The sequence below is a fragment of the Equus asinus genome, chromosome 22 (genome assembly GCF_041296235.1).
Source record: "Equus asinus isolate D_3611 breed Donkey chromosome 22, EquAss-T2T_v2, whole genome shotgun sequence".
NCBI classification, from domain to species: domain Eukaryota; kingdom Metazoa; phylum Chordata; class Mammalia; order Perissodactyla; family Equidae; genus Equus; species Equus asinus.
Window position 1 is genome coordinate 67,902,940 of NC_091811.1, and position 17,103 is coordinate 67,920,042.

Here is a 17,103-nt window from a genome sequence, read left to right on the forward strand (position 1 = left end):
GCTTACAAGTTAACGATTTGCAGTCTAGTAAAAGATAACAAATGCATTTTTAACTAAAATAAACTATTTTACACATTCTCTCAAACTCTAAATAATCCTACCTTCAATCTTCTAAAACTGACTCTTTCTGGGGGGGAAAAATCAATTGCCCAAACGTCAAAGAAAGTTAAGAAAAGAAACAAGAAAAAGAAAGAAAAGGAAAAATACAGCACACCCAGGTAACAGCTGCTTCCGTGAACTCAGTGTTTCAGGCTTTCAGATTTCCCAAAGTTTCCTGCAATAACTGAGAGGTCAGTAAAGTCAAATTATTTAAAATTCATTCATTCAGAATTTATAATAATTCCTACAGACTGCTCTGAAATTTGCCTTTGATATTTCCATTAAAAAAGGGTTTTCTAAGGAAACAGAAATTTCCAAAATATGTAACATATTCAATTAACCTAAATTGTGTAACACCTAGAAGGCGCTTATGCAAAACGGAGGATAATTGTAATTCATTCTTCTCTCTTCCTTTAACTTACATTAGTTTTCAATTACTAGTGTTCTTAAGAGGAGTGAAGTTAACCATGCTTTTCATTAATCTCCCAAATTTATCAAAGTTCAAAAAAGTTATTTCAAGAATTATCTATACAGGGCCCCATTAAACTATGAACGGAGGGAAAGTCGTTCTTCAACGACCCCCACCACCTACTTTTCCTTGCACTTTGCTCGCTCTTTGAATCTCTTCGCCCATCAAAACCTCATAAAAAAAAAAAAGCTTTCATAAAGAAGTTAGTATCTTGTACTAAGAGAGCTGTATTTTAGTCTAATAACGGTAAGTTCCCTTATTGAGGGCCCGCCCCTTTTGGAACAGAAGGTGCTTTCCGTTGCCCAGTAGTCACATCATAAATCTACCTATGAGTAACCCTTTAAAGCGCCGGAGTCAGGCATTAAATATGCAACTTGCTTTATTCATGTAAATAGCTGATCCTGGAACAAAGTTGTTTGGGATCACCGATTTGTCAGCCGAGTTTGGCAGGGTAATTTGGAAAGGGTTCGCCGGGTTAAGACATCAGTGGCTGGGACCCGTGTCAACTCAAGAGAAAACCCATTTCAAGAACGAGAAGGAGCCGTGGCCCAGGCCCGTGGGCGGGGGCCCTGGGAGTGGACACGCGCCCCGCCACGGGCCCGGCCGCTTCCCAGCACAAAGGACCGCGCGCACCCACTGCCGGCGGCGTCGCCGAGCGCTCTGCGGCGCGTGACAGGCACCTCGCCGCGCCGGAGGGTCCCGAGGCCCGGAGCCCGCCGGCCTCGCGAGCGCGCGCGGAGCCCGGGCCGAGGCGAGACCCGTGGCGGCGGCCGCGGGAGGCAGCGCCGCGCTGGCCCCGCCCCCTCCCGGCGCCCCGCCCCGGCCCCGCCCCTTCCCGGCGCGCCACCGCCCCTCCCGCGGACGGAAGCGGGAGCGAGGCCGAGCGCCTGACGTCAGGGCGCCGCCGCCAAACCTCGCCCGGAGTCGGCGTGTGAGGGGCCGGAGCGGCGGCGGAGCGGACGCCGTGGCGCCGGGGCAGCGGCGCGGAGCAGCGCGGGGCGCGGCGGGGCGCGGAGGCAGCGGGCGAGGTGGGCGGCGCGCGCGGGCGGCGGGCGCGCGGGGGCGGCGGGGCGGCGGGGCGGCGGGCAGGCCGCGGAGGCGCCCTCGGCGCGGCAGGTGGGGCGGGCGCGGCCTCCGGGGCTCGGGCGGGGGCGCCGCGCGGCGGACGGGTCGGGCGCCGGGAACATGGCGGAGGGCGCGGGCCGGGGACCCCCCGCCCGGCGCGGCTCCACCCGCCCGCCCGCCGCCCGCCGCCCCGGCCTCCGGGTGGGCGCAAGTTGGAACGGAAACCGGAAAGTTGTCCTGCGGCCGCCGCGGGCCGCGCCCCTGCCGCGGGGCGCCCGCGGGAAAGTTGGCCGGGGCGCGGGCGGCCCCACCTGGGCGGCGCCGGGGACGGCCGGGCCTCGGCGCCGCGGGACTCGCCCCGGGCGACGGCTCGGGAAGTTGGCCGCGCCGCCGCGGCGAGCCCCGTCCGGCGCGGGCTGTCAGCGTGGGCGGCGGCCGCGCGGCCCCGGGACCCGGCCATCCGGGCTCCGCTTCCGAGCACACTGGCCTGCGGAGCGCGGCCGGGGCTCGCGCTCGGGCAGCTCGTGTGCTTCCCCTTCGCCTGCCCCCGCCCCCCGTTAGTTTAGAAAAACATTTCGCCTGCAACTCTCGGCTGGGAGGAACACGAGCGAGTCGGCTTCGCAGTAACGGGAAATCGCGTTTTGAACCGGGTAGGAAGTTGACGCTAAGTGAAGATTGTGGTTTTAGCGTTTTAAAGTCGATGCAGCCTAGCTGGATTTTTGTTTTGCTGGTAGCGTCTAATATGTATCGAGTGCTTCTCCCTTAAAGCTTCTGACTCATGAATTGATTTTTTAACCCTCTTCTTTTTTGTAATTAGAATGCTGTTTGGACTTGCTCGATAAAACCTTATCTCAGCAAGAATAACTTAGAAAAAAGGGAGACAGTTGGACTTGGAGCTCAGATCGCTGCTGAAAGCTCACTCTTGAGTAGTGTTTGAGTCATAATGGAGTCCTGGGACGTTTGAAGGGCCGGAAAGGACTGTTTCGATCATCCAGTCCCACCCTCTGATTTTATGCAGGAGGACACTGAGGCCCCGGAAAGATAAGATAACTAGTTCGTGGCCGACTTTTAGGACGGTAGTCTATCCGTAGTAGACAACCCGGAGAAAGAAATACGACGTTTTTATCGTGAATTACATTGTACGGAGGATAGTTTCCGTCATACCCAGAAAAGGTGGGTACCTTGGTCAAACAGTGGAAAACTCGGGTGGTTTCGTTGCCGGGTTTTAGGAGAGGAAATTGATACTCCGGGTGGTTAAATAACTCTCAGGACTCGGAGCCCTGAATGATGGTCTTATTTCAGCTCATCCCCTTTTTACTCTGTGCCCTACATGGTGTTTTCACTTGCGTTTTCTTGGTTGGTATTCACACATTGTGAGGCTGCCTCATCAGAGGAAGCCCCAAAGTAAATCTTTGAAACACACGTAGCCAGTTTGGTTTTAATGTGCCGGGTCTCATAATACAACTGAAGAGCCCAATAATAAACTTGCTTAATTTGAAAATGTGGTGTAGGGCGTGAAAATGACTGCTCTGTCTTTTGCCTTCTCCCCGTAGCCCACCCCATAAAAGTCCTCTCTCTTCCTTTCTATGGCACATATCACTTCCTGCCTTCTGTTATCATTAGAAGTATTTTTGTCATCTATTCCGTCAAATTGTTGAGTCCAACGACCAGATGTGTTCTTTGTATGCCCCGGAGCACTGGTATGGTGCCCTCCTTGCAAATGGTACCAGTTTGTTCAGTGCAAGCACCACGAGGGTAGGGACTTAATCCGTTTCCTTCTCCACTGTATCTTCGTTCCTAGACCCTTGCCTGTGCACATGGTGTTGAGCGTTTACCTTTAGAGATTAACTGCATTGAAGATTTAGAGAAGATATTTCAAAAGAACTTGATATTCCTTCAAAAAGAAACATACCCACATTGACTTTGGAATCTTTTTAACTTGAAAAATTGATTTTCATTTTATCCTCAAAACCATCCTTTACTGTAGAATTCCAGTACTTAGCTAAGTGAGTCCCCATGGTAAGGAGCCACCACGTAAGGAGGCTCCAGGGAGATGAAATGAAGAGTTGATGGTAAAAAAACCTTGATGAATGTCCATAAGGATCTTATCAAGTGTGTTTTCCAGTGTGATTCAAGATTGGTAGAAGGCTTATGCAGAGATCAACAACATGGTAACTAATTATACATGTTTTTTTAAATATAAAGTCTAAGATTTGGGTGAGAAAGTGCTCATGTTCAGTTTTCTTTGACTTGTTATAGCTACTTCATAAATATTTGTTAAGGGAGTGAAATCAGCAAAACTGGATTTGACACAGAATTTGGCTGATTTTACAAAGGTGTCGTTTATTTTTTTCCAAAACTAGTTTAAATAATTTTATTATTGAATATTGGAATCTTACTGATGTGCGCGTCATTTTCCTAAAGACTTAAATGTGTCCCTGTGTATGTGATAAAGAGGGTGGGTATTGATCTGTAGTGTCTAGATTTGACTGGCACCAGGAATAGTTTCGTTTTTATGAACTGAATGTTCAAAAGCTTTTTTTTGTTACTGCAGTGATGTCACATGTTCAGACTGTAGAAGAACTTGATAAAGATTGATCTCTCTCAAACCTTGTGTGTAAGACCATATAAGGTTGTGACTATATGCATGCCTTGGTTGGTTGGTTGGTTTTCCCTCCCATCATTTTTGAGGATTCCATGGCCTCAGAGATTAGGCTGAAGTTTTTGCTGTTAGCCTATGCAAATTGAATTTCTTTTAGAAAAAGTTAAGAAACAGCTATTTTGGCTGATGCAATGATTCATTATAACATTGGACAAATTTTTCAGTAAACAGGAGTACTGTGCCATGGCTTACCCTTGCTGAAAGCCTGATGTTTTTCAGTGTTCTTAGGTATATTGCAGCAGTATTGAAAGGTACTAATTACCATTGGAGGACTTACGTCTTTTTAGTTTACTAGTTCTTTGGAAATCTCATGAACGCAATGGAAGCAGTAGCCACAAAGAACAGAGTGAGTTTATCCATTTGCAGTAAAGACTGGCTTGCTGTACAATCTGTTGTACCTCGTTTGGATCTAGTTGAGCACTGGATCTGAGACCAAGGCCTTTCGTTATAGAATTTCTATTTTAAAGAGGAAAAGTTACAAGGAAGTTTTGTGCTGCCTTTTAAAAATTAAAATCACTTTTTAAAACGCACCACTAACAAAGAATACTACTTCTCCATGCTTCCTAACACTACTGTGTTTATTCCTAATGTTATTCAGATTAAAGGTACACAGCAACTGATTATTCTTTCAATAGCGATTTAGAAAAAATTTTTGCTTTGCATCAGTGGAGGATCAAAATTTTTCAAGCTCTGTTTCCAAGGAGCCTTAAAACTTATAAAAGAAAGAAATGTAAATTTAGGGAAATGTACCAGGTTTAAAATAATATTTAAATCACTTATCAAAAGAAAAAATATTTGTAACATGAACTGCAGGATTTCCATCTGGTTTTTATTATACAGAACAATATTCTGGAGTATTACTACGCTTGAGATTGTTTGTGTATGAGGTGCTCAAGTACTAGAAATAGGTTCACTTTTAAATTAAGAATCCTAGTCCCTCTGACCATAGAGAGTAATAATCTAATGTTCTGATTTTGGATTTTACATTGAGCTGGGTCCTAAAGCTTATTCTTATAGTTACGCTGTTTTATAATTTTGTAGTTAGGCTAATATATATATATATATATCTCTCTCTCAACAAAACCTTTTTCATTTAAACTGGATTCTGATCTTATGAGATAACTTGCTAGGTAATCTTTTCCAGTGGTTGGGGATTGAATGTTTTTGACTGTTGTTCAAGTAGACTGAATAAAGATGTTAAAGGAAGAGAGCATCTATTAAAGGCAGTTATGAATAATTTTGATAACTAAATTATTGACTTCTTGGAATCATCACTTTTATTGCGTCACAGAGCTCCTTGATGAGTTCTTCAGTAGTTGCTTTGGAAATTTATTTCAGTAAATAAGTACTTTCAATAAAACAGATTTTTTCCCTCATATATTTAAAACTTAGCATTTCATTAAGTAATTTTGTTTTAAAAATATACAGTGAACTGATTGCCCCATTGGTGGATGACCTCTACCTGTTGCTTTCCTCCTCTTTCCCTTGTGGGAAGGAAAAAAAGATGAAAGAAAATCTGTTTTGTCCATTTAATAGCAGTTTTTGGCAAAAGCTTCTGGAGAGGAAGTGGAAAATGTTACGTAAAATAAAATTCTAATTATCTGTGTCTTCTAAAATTTATCCTTCTCATTAGAATATATTTTTAAGTCACTTCATTCTTTAAAAAAGTAGAGGACTTTCTAAAAGTTCTTAGCTAATAGGACTGAGGGTATCAATAAAATAAAGACTATAAATATAAGCTCTTTTCGTTTAATAGTTTTTAGGTGTCACAGTGGTATCCCTATTGCATCCGACTGTTACCTTGTGTTTTAAGGTTGCAGTGAGAATATTACTACTACATTATGCTAATATCGTTAGAGCTGCTGCTTCTAAGATTTATAAGTTATCATAAAGCTCCTCAGTAACAATAGCAAAACTCAGAAGTCCCTCAAGAATCTTGAATTCTGTACCGTACAGATAATAAAGAGGGATAGCAATGAGGTTATATAAATGTATGTATCTACTATTTTGTTCTACTGCTCTTGAAGTTGTCACCTTGAGATACAACACTACATTTGTTTATCTTGGTAACACTGGCTGAGTTTTCAAATGTTTTGTCTTTTTAATTTTCTTATTACAGTGTTTAGAATACAGAAAAGTATAAAGAAGAAAATTAATACAACTTTGTAATCCCACCGGGACAATGAATTTTTAGGCAGAATTTGTGCTTCCCTTTCTGAAGCTTTCCTCCATGGGAAAGATGACATGTACTACTTAGAATTGTTGAGGATTAAATGGAGCATTATTTGTTAATGTTTATAAAAGGATATACTAATGTGGTATTAGTTCTCGTTCTTTATTATAAAGCTTCTATTCCCCTGTAGCATTGCTACTCCTGATTGAAGTTGATTTGGTTATTTGATTTTTAAGCTTCCCAGTAAGGTATGAATGAAGACTAAGAAAGAATAATTGTGATGTGAACAGCTTAACAAATAAATTATCTAACTCAGTGGTTTTCAAAGTATGGTCCAAGGAATTCTCAGGATTGCTACACATTTTCAAGGAGTCTGCAAGTACAAAACTGTTTTTACAATAATACTGTAAGTGATAATACAGTATGTTCTTTGCCTTTTTCACTCTGTTGACATTTGTACCAATACCATAAAAGCAGTGGTGGGTAAAACTTCTTGCACTTTAGAACGAATCAGAGTGCCACACTGTATTAGTAGTCGTTGCCATGCACTCACAGTTTTAAGAAAACAAAAGCATTCACCTGAATGCACTTGATGAAGAAGTAAACATTTTTTAAGTCAAATCTCAACTCTGGTACACATCACATTAATATACTGTGACAAAACAGGAAGTATGCTTAACACACTTCTGCTGCCATGCTGAAGTCCAGTGGTTGTGTCTAGGAAAAGCGTTTGTGTGATTGTTTGAGTTGCAAGCTGAACCAGCCAGTTTTTTTCATGAGCACCATTTTTACTTGAAAGAATGTCTGACGAACTATGGTTATTCAGACTTGAGTATTAGGCTGACATTTTCTCAAAAGTAAAGTGAGCCCATTGCTTTCAGGAAAAGATTGACAGTATTTATGGTCAATGACAAAGTTCTAGTTTTCAAGTGAAGATGAGAATTTTGGAAAACTTTTATCAGCCACTGTGCTCTTGACAGCTTCCCAATATTTAAGATTTTTTCTGATCTTATTGGTAATGTTAATGAATATGCTTTTTATTTTTAATATATAATGAAATGTGTCGGTATTTGAAGATCCTCAACTCTGTGAACCAGTATTTTCTAAGTGACCAATGTGTGATCCTCCAAAATTGTGCATGGGTAAGAGATCCTTCCACAGTTACAGCTAGACCAGTGGGTTTTAATGTTAGAGAGAACATGAAATTTATTGATAATGTTTTGCATCTCAATATATTGCAGCCAGTTGTCGCGTTTTGGTGTAGTACCAGAGGAGAATATCCACATTTATCTGAAAAGCTTATTAAAATATTCCCAACTGTCTGTCTCATTGTTAGTCACTTTCTTCTTTTTATATCACTCATTTTTCCATGCTTTTCTCTCGGTATTTAACATCATCTTTGATTTATTTTGTTTATATTTTTGTTGGAGGGGAAGAGAAGAATGGTAACCATAGATAATGTGAGACAGTGTTTTCCTGTGCTTCATCTTGAAATCTCTTATTAGTACATAGTCATTTAGGTTTAATTTCTTTGCAGTGTTCTCCTTTGAGCAGTACAGTCAGCTTTTGATCACAGTATTTTTTAAGCTTAGTTTTGGTTTTAATACTTGCTTTGTACACCTGATTAATTATCTCTAGATAGATTGCATGTGTGTCCCAAGTTTTGACATAATCTTAAATAAGCAGATTTTTAAAAGTTGATTTTCACAATTTTAGGATATGTAGTAGCTTTCCTATAGTAAAGCTATGGACTTTTTCCCATTTCAAGTCTAATAATGTTTCCTTGACCTGAGAATTTGGTGTTGTCTACCTTTAGTAGACACTTTTCCAAGACAGATGTTAATGTTCTTACTTTCTGGAAGAAAGCTGTTTCTTTTTGTCATTTAAGAACAATTGTAGCAATCCTTGTTAAACAACTATTTTTATAAATGTCATAAGACAGTTCCAAAGTTTAAAGGATTTTTACGCTAACCCGCCTTCGTTTCAAGTGATAAGTTTCAGATTATAAAAGTAATAAAAAAAGATGGGTAAGTTACGGTTTATACTGTACTCACTTTCTTGGAAATTTAGTGCCACTTATTTCTCTAGAGATGATAAAAGGGTGTGTTCTATGAAGAGACTATTGAGCCCAGACATCGCTCTTTGAAAGAAGGGCTGACATCAGAGGATGAGGTGTGGAGTGTTTAACTTTAGGGGAGCTTCAGGGCCGAGCATCACAGAACACCTGCCTCCATGAACTAATCCCACAGTAGGGAGGGAATTGAATAGGAAGCTTTAGTTCTCCCAATATTAAATAATTAACTGGTCAGCTGTTCTGGCTGTTCTGAATTAGGAAGCATACTGAGATCATGTTTTATGTCCAGGACATCTAAATTAGTCACAAGGTTGTTGCTGGCTGTTGCTTACAGAGTTTTATTTGCTAGTTTAAAAAAACTTGTATGAAATTTCCTCTAGGTTTTTTATACTTAAGCTTTTTTTTCTTCCAAGAGCCCTTTCACCTTACTTCATCACTGTTCAACAAAGAGAAAGCAGGATTTGCAAGCTTTTAAGGACAGAGGAGCATTCATAACGTTTTCTGTTGTTTACGTGGAAGTGATGATAGTGATAATAGGCAGTGAAGAGGTGGAAGGGCCAGGATGTAGAGCGGAGAAGAGAGCGAGGGTTCTCTTTCTAATGAGCAGGGCTCCTTTTGCCACCCTTCAGAGTTCTGGTGGAGCACGAGTGATAAACTCCTCTTTGGAAAGCCCTTGTGGTGCCGTAGTGATTGGTACATCTTGTCCCCTGAGGGTCCTGTGTAGCAGATAAACTGATACTGCCTATCAGTTAGAGATGATGATGTGAAAGTAAAAGTTCCGTCACTAAACAGTGTGAGTTGAGGGTGCTTTTGCTATTTCTATTCCCCAACAGGCCCTTATGCACTTTTCTCTGAACTTTCAGGTGCTCACATTGGAGACTTAGTTCATTTTTCTCCTAAATTTTAGCTGATTCCTTTGAGCATGAGGGGTAAGTCTGAGCAATGATGTGTCAGTGTTGAGTAATTGCTAGACCTTTCATTCCCCCTGTCGTCTTAAGCAGCATGCTTTAGAGGTGGTGACTGACCTGGGTGGTCTGGCACGGGACATGAAACACTGAACCAGTAACTCCTCTCTGAGAACTGATCTCTGTGTAGAGCAAGACTGATTAAATGGCTCTTCAGATCTCTCTGTGTTCTAAAATCCTGTGTTTCTGTTATACTACCCCTGTTTAAGCCGCATTCATCTCTTGTCTGGACTTCCTTGTTTCCCTTCTTGTTCTCCTCTACCTCACGCTCCACCCAGAAGACAAGTCATCTTGTCAAAATGTAAATCAGATCGTGTCTTACCCTTCAGTCCCAGTCCCCCCCAGTGGCTTAAATAGAAAGCAGATCCAGTTCTTGCTCACTTCAAACTTTGCCTCCTTCCCATTGTTCACTAAGCTCTAGCCATACTGCACTTTTTTCTCATCTTGGCCTGAGAAGCCCTTTACCACCTCTCGAGTTTTGGTGCTTACAACTCCTTTCTGTCTGTCATGATCTTTCCCGGCTGTCTGCATTTCTGCCTCACTCTCAACATTAGATCTAAGCTCAATGTCACATTTACGGAGAAGTTTTTTCCTGATTGCTTTAAATAAAGGAGCATCCACAAACAATAATTATTTTTATCCGTTTATCCTCTCTTCCCCTCTAAACTATTTGTTTCAAGAGGGCAGGAACACCCTGTCACTTTTCCACCACAATCTCAAATGGTTCGCCCAGTAACTGGCACATAGGAAGTGCTCAAAAATTGTTATTTTAATTGAAAGAGTACCTAAAGTGCTCAATGATTTGTCATTATCAATTTCCATCATGGGCTACTTCCTACACTCATTTTTTTTAAGCATTCTATTTCCACCTGTGGTTCCTCATTATTTAGGGCATCTGTCTCTTGAGGACTCGTTCATCTGACTGCATGTTATTGACAGCTAATTGTTCTCAGTTACTGTATATTAGGATGAAACTGAGTAATTAGTCACAAAAGGTTCTTAGCAAAGACATGAAAAGTTAATCAATATAAAGTGTAAATAGCAGTTCAAAATAATAATAATCAGTACCCAAATGAGTGATGTAGATGAGTGTTTACAGAGTCAGAGAAAGAAATGAAAACTCTTAGGCTGTAGTAGTCCGAGAAGACATTAAAAATGAGGTGGGGTCTGTACTTGTTATTAAAAGAGTGTGTAAGTTTAGGCTGACAGTGAATCGGGGGGCGACAGTATAGAAATTGGAAAGTGCACAGTATGTTCAAGGGAGTTTTGCTCGAGTAGATGTTTGTGAAATGGATTATAGGTCCGTAATCCCTCACCTTGGCACCAGGTGTTTTGGAATTCAGAATTTTGGGGGAAGATTTATTTTGAATTTTAGTAAGAGGAATCAAACTGTTTCTAAAGTGAAATGTGAATAGTCACACTAAATGGGATAAATGAAAACTGAACAGCCTCACATCAGTGCATAGGTGAAGTTTTGCTGTGTAAAAAGTTTTTATCAGGTCAGGTTTTGCCACCAAATTAGTTGAGAAACTTTCAGGTTTTAGAAATTTTAGGATTTCAGAATTTCTTTGAGAAATGGGTCTGAAATTGCTGGAAAGGGTTACTCTTTCTGACTTCGTGTCTTTGGGGAGGACTTCAGGGTCTGACGTGGTACTTTAAAGCAGTCAGTCAGCCTGGAAACAGTCTCCACCAACGAGTTCTTCCTGACGAGGGCTCAGGGTGGAGTGCACTGCCACCTCATTCCTCAGGTCAAGTCCTGGGAAAGGTGTGGAAATAGTGAAGATTTATCTGTGTGTGTTGGTGCCTGGAAAATCGTCTTAAGTGTTTAAAAAAAATGTTTAATGAGCCCTGTGGCCTAGTGGTTAAAGTTGAGCATGCTCTGTTATCGTGGCCCGGCTTTGTGGGTTTGGATCCCTGGCACAGACCTACACCGCCCATCAGCCGTGCTGTGGCAGTGACCCACATCCAAAACGGAGGAAGACTGACGCAGGTATGAGCTCAGGGCGAATCTTCCTCAAGCAAAAAAAAGTTTAAAAATTGAGAGGTCATATTTTAGTCACAATTTCTTCTTGATAGTTTTTTAAATCTCCCAGTTGATAAGGTTTCTAAGAATGATATAATAGATTTAATTGTGAAGTAAAAGTACAGTAGAAGATTGGAATAGGAATATTGTAGGACTAACAATCTCTGTTTAAAAATCCTTGATGGAATCACTTGGTGTTGACAAGGGAAGAAGTAAATATCTGAAGATGCTCCTTTGAAACTCAGAATTGATTACAAGCAGTGCCTGCCCACTCTTTCTGTTTTCCCCATTTCTTGTTATGCTAGCAGCCTAATTAATACCCAACTTCGGTTCTCCTTGCCTTTGTCCATTTATTGGGTATACGTATACTAATGTCCCAAGAATGCAAATGTGTATGCACTATTTTTTTTTTTGATACTGACTTAAATCTTGTAGAATTGCCAAGACAGGCATGTTTCAAAGCTACTTTAAGGGCAGGGGGTTGAGGCGGGGTGTGCTACTGACCTAATGGTTATGCAAGTAAGTGGAATAATGTATGGGAAAGCCAAATGTAAGCATTATTTATGGCTTCCAAAGTGTGGCATGCCTTTTATTTTTTAAGTGGTCTTTGTTTTACTGGATTCTAAGCACATCTTCGAATAAAGCAAAGAGATTAGAGTATAAAAGGAAGAACTATTAAATTAGTCAAAAACAACTTCCTAAGACCATTAGCTACACAAGTCATGTGGGCATTAAGCAGCTGGCATAAACTGCTGCTGAGATTGAGATATTGGAATTACTAGAGAAAGTATAGGCAGTGCTTGTGCTTCCAGTGTGTTTTGTTAGTTGACTAATTTTTCTCCTCTGAATTTTTGGCAGATTTAGTAGGGAATTTTGCATTAGGAATGTCCTGGTCTTTAAGTTTCATTTAGAATGTAATGTAGTCATGCAAATTATGAACCCACAATCTGAAATCATAGCATTCTTATTATGGTTTCAAATGCATTTGGAGGCAGCCGTATTAATTGATTAAAGTCAAACTAAGCTTTCTCATTTAATCTTAGTTAGGAAGTTAACAGTAAAATGAAATAAAAATAATTTTTGTAGTCATTTGTTCCTTCTCTCGTGGAAGACACTAATTCTGTTTATTTCTGAATTCAGTCTTATGTTGAAAAAGACTGTAAAATTATACTATTAAAATATCCCCCTGTCCTTGAAGAGAGCAGTGTATTGTAAAATCTGAGTATTTATATTAAAAGAAATATTTGTGGGGAAAAAAAATATTTGTGGCGTTCTTCCATTCATGAAAACAAGTGCGTTTTGTTCTGGAATCCTGCCCCTTAACTTGGATTCTAGTTTATCTGCTAGCACTAAAGAGCCTCACTTCTGGTTTCTCATGCCTCCTCCCCAACAGCTCATCAACTGTACTTAGTAGAGTGTTTGCTTGAAATTTATGAAAGCAGATAATTCCCTAACTAATCGGGATATCTCTGGTTGATGTAGTTATGTCATTCTGCAGCCTGTTCACCAGATGATTGAGCATCTTTTATGTTCATGTTAAATTCTGGAATCACAAATTCAGGAGACTCGGAGAAGTGTCTTCATCTAGGAAGATGTAAGGACATCTGGTTAGCCTTCTTAGCCCCAGTAACTGTCATCCCTTTGGAGTGGTGGTGTCTCTTTTTTTCCGTGACTTGTGGAAGCTAGGACATTAAGAGTGGGTTATATAAATTACTGAAAAATCCAGTTTCTGAAGACCAGAGGAACAACAGAGACCCTCCTTTTCTGTACTAGATTGGACATTTATTTGGAGGCAGAAAGATGAATAAGATGGTCTCTGGTGGACCCTGGCCTTTCTTTGCTGGTGATATGGGTCTTAGGGTCCTAAGCACGAAGGGAAGTGTTATCATAGTTTTCCAGAGGTGTTTTTAAAAACTTAGTCCCTGCTGTGATGAGAGGTGTTGCTGATGACCACTGCTCTAGTGTCACTTAACTCTCATAGGCTTTTGCGTCTTCAGATCTGGATGTGAGCTGACCTTCAGACCTTCCCTACCCTGTTCCCAGCAGTGACTTTGGTTTGCCACCTCTTCAGGGTCCCCATGCTTGGCTCCTTTCTTCCTCTCCTGCTAGGGCGTGGCCCGTCCTGCTGGACTGTGTCTCACAGAAGCATAATGTGTGACCGACAGTGTCTTATTTTGTGGACGTATGGATGTGTGTGTTCACATTTGTTTTTAGAGAGACTCAAACCAGTGTCTGAAAAGACAAGACCTAAGTGAGTCTTGGTGGACAGCCTTGCTTTATAGAAAACGAAAATGCCGAGTACCAGCTGTCCCAGCCTGCCTTACAACTGGGGCGCAAGTACTTGACGTAAACCTGGCAAACAAAGGATTTTTCTAGAATAATCTGAAGGGAAACTGCAGAGCACCAGTGACGTGAAGGCTTTGATTTCAGACTGTATGTTATATTAACTGCTTCCAGAATCAAAGTGGACATTTAATAGATTAGATTTAGCGTCAAATGTAAAATAAGGATGCTCTTCTTTTCCATTCTATCAGTAAGGCTTGATGGGGTTTTGGGGTGTGTTGTGGCCCCCCTTCTCGCCCCGATAGCACTATTCTCTCCTCCTCGCTGATGGCCTTAAACAGCTGTGTGTGTTGACTGAGTGAGTAGGTTGCCTGTTGAAGGGATCTTGTGCAAATGAGCAGCATCAGCCGTGCCAGAGTCAAAGGCATTGTTTCTGCCAGAGTCTTCAGCCTTCAGGTGGACCGTTCCCAATGATTCCTTTCAGGTTTTCTGTGGGGGACTTTTTGCATACTGTTTTGCAGCTAATAATTCATCTTTGTAGAATTAATAGATGACAGTGCTAGTTATTTAAAAGAAAATATTCTACAGCAGAAGTTTTTAAAGTTACAACCCTGTTTCTCCTTCCCCTGCACCACAGTAGACATTGATGACTGAGAACCGTACTCTATCCCTTTGGGTCCAGAGTTGGTCTCAGAATCATTCTTAACACTGTACTCCAGGCATCCATTAATGTTTTGAGTTGGTGTTTGAACTAAAACTCACTTGCTACCAGAGAATTAATGGACAAGATCCGTCCTTCTCTCTTCCAGACTCTAGCCTACAGGGCAGGTATCAGCAAACTTTTTCTGTAGGGGGCCAGATAATAAATATTTTAGGCTTTGTGGACCATACAGTCTCATACAGCCCCTCAACTCTGCCGTTGTCATGTGAGTTCCCAGAGACAGTATGCACTTGCGTGCCTGTGTTCCCACAAAACTGGATAATAAATAGGCTGCCCAAGAGATTCGGCCTGAGCCCTGGAGTTCAGCAACCCCTGCTCTAGGGCAGGAAATTGGGTTTGATTCATTCACCAAATAATTGCCGTCTGTATTCTAGGCATTGTAAGTGTTGGTTATGAAGCAATGAACCTTACCATAAGGTGTTTAAGCTGTAACTGAGTACTTTTTGTGCACGTGGACAGATCCAAAGCAGCTTTTTGAAGAAAAATGTGGCCTGTCCCATATGTCTGCCTTGTTTGTCAGTTCAATTGAGATCTTAGGCAAATACCCTTAGTGCCATGTTCTATGGTAGTGGTATTAACTCAAAGTAATCTCAGTGTGCTTTAGATACCAGATGCTGGGGTATCAAAGTAAACATCCTGTTATGAAAAAGAGAGAGGCTAAGATGTGCGCATCTAGTCTCTGCACTGTCTGCACATAGTAGGTACCAAGTATTCAGGTCGTGTTGCAGGGTAAGGCTGAACTCACCAGTCATCCTAACTCTCTCTGGTCAGTCGCCTGCAGTGCTTTTCCTCTGTGCGGTATATTGTTTCTGAGCACTTAAGTTTGGTTTTTTTCATCTTATTATAGATTTTTGTTGCAAACCTTAATTGATGCCTTTTTAAAGTAGGCTGCCTAATTAATCACATTTTAATAAAAAGCTTAACATGTCTAGATGGGTTGCCCAGACTTCTGTTAGAACTCTTCTTATTCATTTTAAAAGTACCTTTAGGGGCCAGCCCGGTGGCGCAGTGGTTAAGTTCATGTGTTCCACTTTGATGGCCCCAGGTTTGCTGGCTCAGATCCCGGGCACAGACCTACACACCGCTTGTCAAGCCATGCTGTGGTAGGCATCCCACATATAAAGTAGAGGAAGATGGGTACGGATGTTGGCTCAGGGCCAGTCTTCCTCAGCAAAAAGAGGACGATTGGCGGCAGATGTTAGCTCAGGGCTAATCTTCCTCAAAAATAAATAAGTAAATAATAAAAGTACTTTTAATTTTCTCAATATTGGTGTGTTTGTTTTCAAAATGTCCAGTACTGTGGCTTACAAATAGTCAAGGCTCTTGATCATCCCTCAGTGATCTCCGTTGTCCTACCTGTAGACGACCCCTTGCCATTGGGCTGCCCATTGCTTTGTGCCCTGAGACCCTGGGCACGCTTGCTCTCGTGGTCTTGTCATCCACCTGTCTCTCGCTGCCTCTGACTTTGCTCCCTGCCCTTTTGCCTGGTGTCTCTTTCCTAGTGACATGCTGTAACTTCTCTTCATCTGCCACTTTCTTCATAAATCTGTTCCTGACCTCTCTTCTTCTGAATTTCCACAGTATTTGTTTCTCATGACATTTTCTATATTTTTATGTCTCATCTCTCCTGCGCAATTGTAAGCTTCTTGAGAGCAAGTGTGTTTTGTTCATCTTTGTGACTTTCCCAGTGACTTGCACTTAATGCGTGTTCAGGTGCTAATTAGATGAAAGGGGCACTTTTCTAATTAAGCGAGGAACAGTGTTCCCTTGTGAGAAATGTTCTTGGACTTTTCTCCAAATGAGAAAACTCACGTCAAAATACATAGTAAATTGTAAAGTCTATACAAATATTGTCTGTTACCATAAATACTCAAACTTGGCTCTTATGCTAAGTGCTGCACGCAGTTTGGTTTTTAATTTCCTTATTTTATTTCAGAAAATAGTATGATTCCATTGTGAAAAAAGATAAGCTGTGTAGTACTGCAGAATGTTTGCAAGATGTTTTCTTAGCCTTTAGAGTTCTGCATCTTTAAGATTGTGAGACATGAGAGAAAGCAAATTCCTCTCAAGATGTGTTCCACGTAAAATGACCAGCCATCTTGGTTTGCTGGGCACTGAGGAGTTCCTGGGACACAAGGCTTTCAGTGCTAAAACCAGGGTCCTTGTCACCATGATTCCATCAACGATGCAGCAGTCTCCTTCGCGTTATCACTGTGTTGGTACAGTTTCAAGGAAGTGTAATAATGCCTGGTGACTAGGTGACTGGTGTGGTGGGAGGTTATGTTGGGGGCACTTATTAGTTTCTGAATATTATTTTGGACAGGCATTCTTTAATAGTCAAATGAAAATACAAAAGTGCATTTGATTAATTCATCTATGTAGGGATATATTTGTGTATGACAAATGGTGGCCTTATCAGAAGGTGGTGCTACTCGAATTTTTAATTAAAAATTGTATTGTCTGTCAGATTAATGGTTTACTTAAATGTACTTTATTATATATAGCAAAGTCTAAAATCGCCCGAAATTTTGCTTAGTTCCATTTAAAGTGGTTTAAACTTTGGTCATAG

General features: G+C 41.5%; 1 protein-coding gene across 6 annotated transcripts in view; it reads left to right on the plus strand.

Annotated features, from left to right (window-relative positions):
• The first annotated feature begins 1,427 nt into the window (after window positions 1-1,427).
• Window positions 1,428-17,103, plus strand: part of RAP1B (RAP1B, member of RAS oncogene family) — a 42,499-nt gene continuing 26,823 nt past the window's right edge. The window contains exons 1-2 of one of the 6 annotated variants that reach the window (XM_070494702.1): window positions 1,438-1,596; window positions 2,451-2,806. The gene's annotated coding sequence lies outside the window, so the exon portion shown is untranslated. Of the gene's footprint in view, window positions 1,597-1,988; window positions 2,284-2,450; window positions 2,807-17,103 lie in introns of those variants that run through there. The other 5 variants (XM_070494703.1, XM_014860686.3, XM_070494704.1 and 2 more) reach the window with 5 other exon arrangements.